The following is a 7,276-nucleotide window of genomic DNA, read 5'->3' as shown; positions in this document are numbered from 1 at the left end:
AAAAATTCATATTTTAATGATAAATTGTCAATACTTGAAGATTCCCCAATCACTTCTGAACAAAACGGTGTAAGAATGACCGCTCTAGCCCCTACAGTTAGGAAATTATGGTCATTTGTTTGAGGGGGGTCCTCACTATGAGAAATAGACTGCAATAATCCTGTGCCTCTCTCCTGCGTGTGTAAAAAGATGCACCTGTTTTGGCGGGAAAACGTAAACAGCCACTCTGATTGGTGGATTTAAATTCGGCAGCTCTCTCCCTCTGTGTGTGTGTGTGTGTGTGTGTGCGTGTGCGTGTGCGTGAGTGCGTCTATGTGGTATGGATTGACATTTGACCTGCGCTGTACCTGGGCTCCGGGGACATTTCGACTTTTTGCTGTGTATTCATGTGTCCCCCTAAAACATGACTTGTAAATGCATTTTTAAGTGTCTAAATAATAATTTTTTCTACTTCTTATGAGGTCATTATTTATCTTTTGACCTGTATTTGCTTAAACTGTAGTGTAAATTCATTTATTAAACTATAATTAAAAGATTTTCTGATTTTCTTAAAAGTCCACCTATACCCCTCACCTGATTTTTGTGTATTCCAGTGTATTGCACAGCGACGTTTCGAGTTAGAGTGGATGTGTGTAAGTACTGCAATTTAATACACATTTTCAATACACACGGCCGGAAGTCATTGTGATTGGTAGGCTATATATATGGGCGGTACCTACAGGAAACTTTCGCGCGCGTGCCCTTTAACAAGTGTATGTCGACGGCAATACGAAGACGGATTAAAAACACAAAGGTAAGCCTTTTTTAATGTAAAATGCACTATGACTTTAATACTATATGAAATTATAGGTGCACAGGCCTGTATTAAACTGTTTTAATTTATGCTTTATGGACTGTTAGTTAGTCTTTGAAGAAGTAAAACGGCCCCAGCGTTTGTCATTGAGTAAATAAAACAGGGCTGAGGACTAACCGCGTCAACGCGATAAAGCGGGCTAACCAGTGTTAGGATTTACTCGGTGTTAAAAGCATTATTGTGGCTTAAACGTGTTAATGCCGACATCGCGACTAATGCGACTAACAATTAAACCAGCGCAGTCTGAGTCAAAATCCCTGATGTCGCTGTTAGCTAATTTCGGGCAGTTTGTCCAATGTCTGTCCATTCTGCTGACAGCCCTAAAATAAAAGCAAGGGGTATAAGTGTTTTTAGTTGTGTATTTATTTATATGCCTGAAGAAAAAACCTCTTACAGTTTTGATGCCTAAGCTTTCTCAGTACTTGTATCACTCTCTGCAGTAGCCATTACAGAAATGTCACATGTCGCCATTTTGAGTACTAGGCCTTTAACATTTTAAAAGAAGGCATAAATTAGGACTATGAATAAGTCAGCTGTGTTTATGCTGTAAACTACACTACTGCTAGTTCTGCTACTACTAATGATGACGATAATCGTAATACTTTATATGCTTTGGTAATACAGCAAATCAAAACGTACAGGAGAACATGCGAAGGAGACTCATTCCTCCACGGGAGGATGCAGTCTGTCATGTTTCTGCTGGAAGGGACAAACTGGGACTTGATATCCACTACATAAATGCCTTCAAAGGTAAGTTGGTCTTTAGTTTGGATTAGATTTGGAGTTTGTCACTTTGTCTTTTGTCACTCACTTGGTATGCCTCTGCAATTCAGGTCGGGGCATTTTCACGACTGTTCCATTCCAAAAAGGAGACTTTCTTTTCAAATACAGAGGTAAACTCATAACAAAAGAAGAATGTGAGCGGAGACACAGAGTTTATCATGACAGCCTGAAGGTGTTCATGTTTGAATTCAAGTTTGATGGAAAACTCTGGTGGTGCGTATTATATCAGTGTAGTTTGATTAAGATTAAATTACACATTGCTTTTGATTTATGAAAAAAAAAGCTTCCTAACTAACTAGTTAAGCTAATACTTTTTTGCCTAACCTCACAGTGTGGATACATCTCAAGAAGATGGGTCATTAGGCAGACTTGTCAACGACAACCACATCAGTCCAAGTGCTAAGATGAAAATATTAAACATCAATGGAAAGCCCCATCTATGCTTATTTGCAAGCAGAGACATAAGTCCAGGCGAAGAAATAGACTATAATTATGGTGACTCGGATTGGCCTTGGAGATGCAAGGTATTTCTACAATTGTACTTTTTGGAACTGATAAATTGCATACCGTAAGCCATTTTTACATTTGTACCTACTCAAATTGGCTTAAAGTGACTTAGGGCATCTAGTTGTTCACTGAAATTGAGTATCACCTACTGTGCCTGGGGTCACTATAGCAATGCAGCCGAGCATCCAGTGATATAAATGCCACAGCAAGCATGGACGTCAAGGTGACAAAATGCCTGCTGCTCAGTCTATACTTTAGTGTTCAATTCAGGGATCACGCTGTTAATTTTGGTCGCTATTTCAAACATTTCAGAGTTTAAAAAATGATGGCTTGGATTTTCACGAAGGAGGCGCACTCACCATTGACCAGCCACCTGGTGGCATTCAGTCTATGTCAAATTTTCTGATCACTTTGGATCACTTGGAACCTTGGTGCAGTAGTTACTGAAAAACTACATGGTATTATAACCTACTGGAAAAACGGGGGTAGGTACTAATGGAAAACAGGCAATTGTGATGGCTGCCACATCAAAGCCCTCTAAAAGCAATAAAAAAATATCAGCAGGTATGCAGAAATAAAAAATGGCTTTCGGTTTCTAAATTTTAACAGTGATTGATGTTTAATGTGATTCTACACAGCAAAATCTCCAGTGTTAAATTAACACTAGAGAGTGTCTATATGGGTCCACACCTCTGAACAGGGCCAGGGGGATTTTCCAGATTGGCATTAGTGCAATTTACAGGGCATTTTTCACAACATTAGGATGTGTGCCACAGTGCAACACTGTTGAGTGTTAAATTAACACTTTTGACAGTGTTATATGTTTAAAAGTAACCTAGTCAGTTTTGAATTTTATTCCTTCCTAGTTAAATTTACCCTTTTTAATTTTTCATATTTATTTCCTATCTTATTCATAGCCTTTCCTTTTTTTGTTTTCTTTAGGTCACGAGCAGTTGTCCAAGCATTTCACTACATATCGTACTGTGTATGACTGTGTACGTGACAAATAAAATTTGAATTTGAATTTGAAGATTAACAATGGCTAACACTGAGAAGTGCTGATTTTCTAACACTGGAATTAACTCAAAATGTTAGAAATATTCCAGAGTTAGAAAATCAGCACTGCTCAGTGTTAGCCATTGTTAATCTTCAAAACTGACTAGGTTACTTTTAAACATATAACACTGTCAAAAGTGTTAATTTAACACTCAACAGTGTTGTGTGGACCCATATAGACACTCTCTAGTGTTAGTTTAACACTGGAGATTTTGCTGTGTAGCCTCTTTAGTTAGATTCATTTTAAATTTTGTCCCTCGAAGATAAATGGGCCCTAGTGACAGTTCGTTGCTGCTACAGGTGATTGTTTTACTCCTTTAGCAATGGCTTAAAAAATATTAAAGAAATCACACTGACTATTTGTCTCTTAATCATAGGGCCTTAAATTCTCTATACATGACAGTGAATATTTTAAAGACATTAGCTTGAAACTTATCTTTCTCATACAGTTTATTTAATGTTTCAAAAGCCTCTTTAAAAATGCACTGTATTTTCATTTTCTATCTGTTACACACGAAGACTGAGACCAGCCAGATTCAGAAGACTGTGAGCTGCCTAAAGCCGCAACCAAACAGCTTTCCAAACAATGATCTGGACCTGAAACATCCAGAGCCTGAAAGGGTAAATATAATCCAGTGTACCACTTAATGAACTAATAATTTAATCTATCATCATTCTTTATGGATGCTGTGTGTGTGAGTGTGTTTGGCAGTCACCTGGGTGTGATGTGATTTACATGGACCGTGGCTTGTAGGTCCCTTTCATTGTTTCAAAGTGCAAGTCTGGATAACATCTGAGTGTGTGTGTGTGTTAACCACCCAAATGTGACTTAGGAGGACCACCCTGTTATTGGGGGACTCCGTCAAAGTTTGCTTCATGGTGACATCACTCTGGTTTTAGGAGGGGTCTTCTCGTATTTTTTGACAGTTTGACCTACAGCATGCAGAACTGACTGCATGTGCCTTGTTTCTATGTTGAAATGGTTTGAAACTCAGGCTTGAACATTAAGATAGATAGTACTATACAACTTCTTAACTTGTTTTAGGCACTTTTTACTGCTATAGTGCATGGGTTCTCTCTGGCTGTGTACTCTGGCTTCTTCCCACAGTCCAAAGATGTAGCTTATGGGGTTAGGTTAACTGGTGATTCAAAACTGCCCTTTGATGTGAATACAAATGCTTGTCCTTCCATGTTAGACTGGTGATCTGTCCAGGTTGTACTGCCCTATGGTAGCTGGTATAGGCCCCAAACCTGCTACCCCACAATCCTGATAAGGATAAGTGGAAGAGGATGGATGATTGCAAAGGAATCAGTTGTTAATTATTGTAACCAGTATTTTTTCAGAAGAAAACATTTCTTGAGTGAACCCCCCCCCCCCCCCCCCCACACACACACACACACATGCAAAATAAAAACAGAAGCACAGGCCTGCCCAGTACAGTTGAGAGAAGAGCACTTGGTCTAATCTTTGTGCCATCTTTTCTTTGTTGCAGGATCTTGATGAAGAAATGCCTCAGCAAGGCTCAGAAGCCATGCATTCTTCTTCAGTGCAAGATTTTGAAGAGGTAACATTGACCTAGGACAGATTTTAATGAATGTTTCTCATGCACGATGTGTACCTTACGCTATTTGTTATTATCGCTATTTAATGTTTCAAAAGCCTCTTTAAAAATGCACTGTATTTTCATTTTCTATCTGTTACACACGAAGACTGAGACCAGCCAGATTCAGAAGACTGTGAGCTGCCTAAAGCCGCAACCAAACAGCTTTCCAAACAATGATCTGGACCTGAAACATCCAGAGCCTGAAAGGGTAAATATAATCCAGTGTACCACTTAATGAACTAATAATTTAATCTATCATCATTCTTTATGGATGCTGTGTGTGTGTGTGTGTTTGGCAGTCACCTGGGTGTGGTGTGATTTACATGGACGAAGTTTATTAGTTGATATCTGCAACTGAATTGAAAACACCTCACCTTTCCAACTGTCCAAAACAAATAAATGTTGCAATATTTTGCTAACAGTGTCACAATCATCGTCTGGTGTGCACAACAATATCATCTTTGGACAAGTGCATTCAGTGTGTGGGACTGGTTTCCTCCCTTAAGTGGCTTGGCTATAAGTGCAAAGGTGAGACATTTAGTGAATAGGTACATTATATAGTAAAAAGCATTAATGGAGTTCAACAAGTTAAGACTAGCTAAAATGAACACTGCTCCCTTTTTAATTAATGGGTGGTCACGTCTAATTAAAGAAATGTAGTATTACCTCATTGGTGCAGGACCTTGTAAAAATGGTATACTTGGGATTGTCCTCAATTCCCCATTCCATAACATAAACTGCTCAAAATAATAAAGGGAACACTTAAACAATGCGATGTTACTCCAAGTCAGTCACACTTCTGTTATATCAAACTGTTCACTTAGGAAGTAACACTGACAACCAGTTTCACATGCTGTTTTGCAAATAGAGTAGACAACAAGTGGAAATTATAGTCAATTCACCATAATAAAGGACTGGTTCTGCAGGTGGTGACCACAGACCACTTCTCAGCACCTATGCTTTCTGGCTGATGTTATGGTTACTTTTGAATGCTGGCGGTGATTTCATTTTAGTGGTAGCATGAGACAGTCTACAACCCACACAAGTGGCTCAGGTAGTGCAGCTCATCTAGCGTAGCACATCAATGTGAGCTGTGGCAAGAAGGTTTGCTGTGTCTGTTAGTGTAGTGTCCAGAGCATGGAGGTGCTACCTGGATGTGGAGTAGGCCATAGGAGGGCAACAACCCAGCAGCAGGCCTTAAATAGTAAAAGTATGTACTATAATTTCCAGTATTTGCTCTGTTTTTTGTCATATCTCGTTGTTAATGTGAGGTTTTTGGGGGGGGTTGTATGTATTTGGTTTTTTTGGTTTTTTTCCCCCACAATTTCTCAGATGAAATTGCATTAAGTGATGCTGAAACAAAGGACAGTGAGAGTGAATCGGATGATGATGACACAGCACTCACAATGTCGGCGTGTGGCACCAGTGAGCCTGTACATGCAGTAGCTGATTCCACAAACACAGCGCAGCCCCAAGACACTGTAGATTGTGGTAAGTTACCACTAGCTTGGTTTCTGTGGATAAAATGTTTGTTACAAATATTAAAACTTAATCAAATTGTGTAATCAGCAGATGAAGGACTACTCACAATGCCTGCAGCAAGTGAGACTGCTGCTCCCTCTGAAGGTAAGGGGTGCAAGTTGGTTCTCTAAGCTTATTATTGTTTCATCACTTTGCAACATATGGCAAACTGCAGAGTGGTGGCAAAAAGTCACTTGGATGAGTGACAAAATGTTTCTCCCACTGAAAACGCTACGTCCAGATTAACAGAATCAACGTTTTGGGATTTACTTACCTGGATGATTGAGCATGCATCAAGAGACTTTTATTCAACTTTTTATTCAGTCTTTTATTCACAGCGGAACACTAAATGTCTCATTTTAGAAATTTGATAAATTTTCAAACAGAATTTTAGCTCGTTTTGATATTGATGGTAGCAACACATTTCAGAAGTTAGTACAGGGTAGCATCCATTCTTTTAACAAGCAAATGTTTTTTGGTTTTTTTTGTTTGGTTTTTTGTTTGTTTTAACTACTACTACTTTATATATCTTCCAGAGAAAAATGCTGCTCAATCCCACAATTCCCGAAGAGCTCCCAAAAACATGTGGTCCAAGGCTGAGGTTGCTGCAGTGATGAGGCATTTGAAAGACCACATAAACGAAGGGAAACTAGCCACCAAAAATGAATGCAGTCATTGCAAATTGGTAGAAGATCCGGTGTTGGCAGGAAGAACGGTTCAAAACATAAGAGATTTTGTAAGAAACAGAGGATTGACTGCAAAAAGGCAGAAAAAAATGAACTAAAATAACTGTTTAGAGAGCTGTGGTTTTACATCTTGGTCAGATTGCCAATTGTTGTTAACACTGATGTTCTGTTTAAAGAAAAAAAAGTTCTTGTTAAATACAGAAGTAGTTTGTGTCACGGCGAGTGAGAGGAGCCGTGTGGAGGAAATGAAGGGGGATCCAAACGCA

At 39.0% G+C, this 7,276-nt stretch overlaps 2 long non-coding RNA genes across 2 annotated transcripts; both read left to right on the top strand.

Annotated features, from left to right (window-relative positions):
- The first annotated feature begins 3,683 nt into the window (after positions 1-3,683).
- LOC145426048 (uncharacterized) lies at positions 3,684-5,305 on the top strand. Its single transcript, XR_013906821.1, has 4 exons — positions 3,684-3,820; positions 4,693-4,764; positions 4,910-5,011; positions 5,226-5,305. It is a non-coding gene; the product is annotated as an uncharacterized LOC145426048 (long non-coding RNA).
- A 799-nt stretch (positions 5,306-6,104) lies between these two features.
- On the top strand, positions 6,105-7,066 carry LOC145426171 (uncharacterized). The gene is made up of 3 exons (XR_013906901.1): positions 6,105-6,294; positions 6,373-6,429; positions 6,861-7,066. It is a non-coding gene; the product is annotated as an uncharacterized LOC145426171 (long non-coding RNA).
- The last annotated feature ends 210 nt before the right edge of the window (positions 7,067-7,276 follow it).

This window comes from Astatotilapia calliptera, chromosome 3, assembly GCF_964374335.1.
Source record: "Astatotilapia calliptera chromosome 3, fAstCal68.1, whole genome shotgun sequence".
Lineage (NCBI taxonomy): Eukaryota > Metazoa > Chordata > Actinopteri > Cichliformes > Cichlidae > Astatotilapia > Astatotilapia calliptera.
Note: the sequence above shows the minus strand (reverse complement) of the source record. Positions and strands in the feature narration are given on the sequence as shown.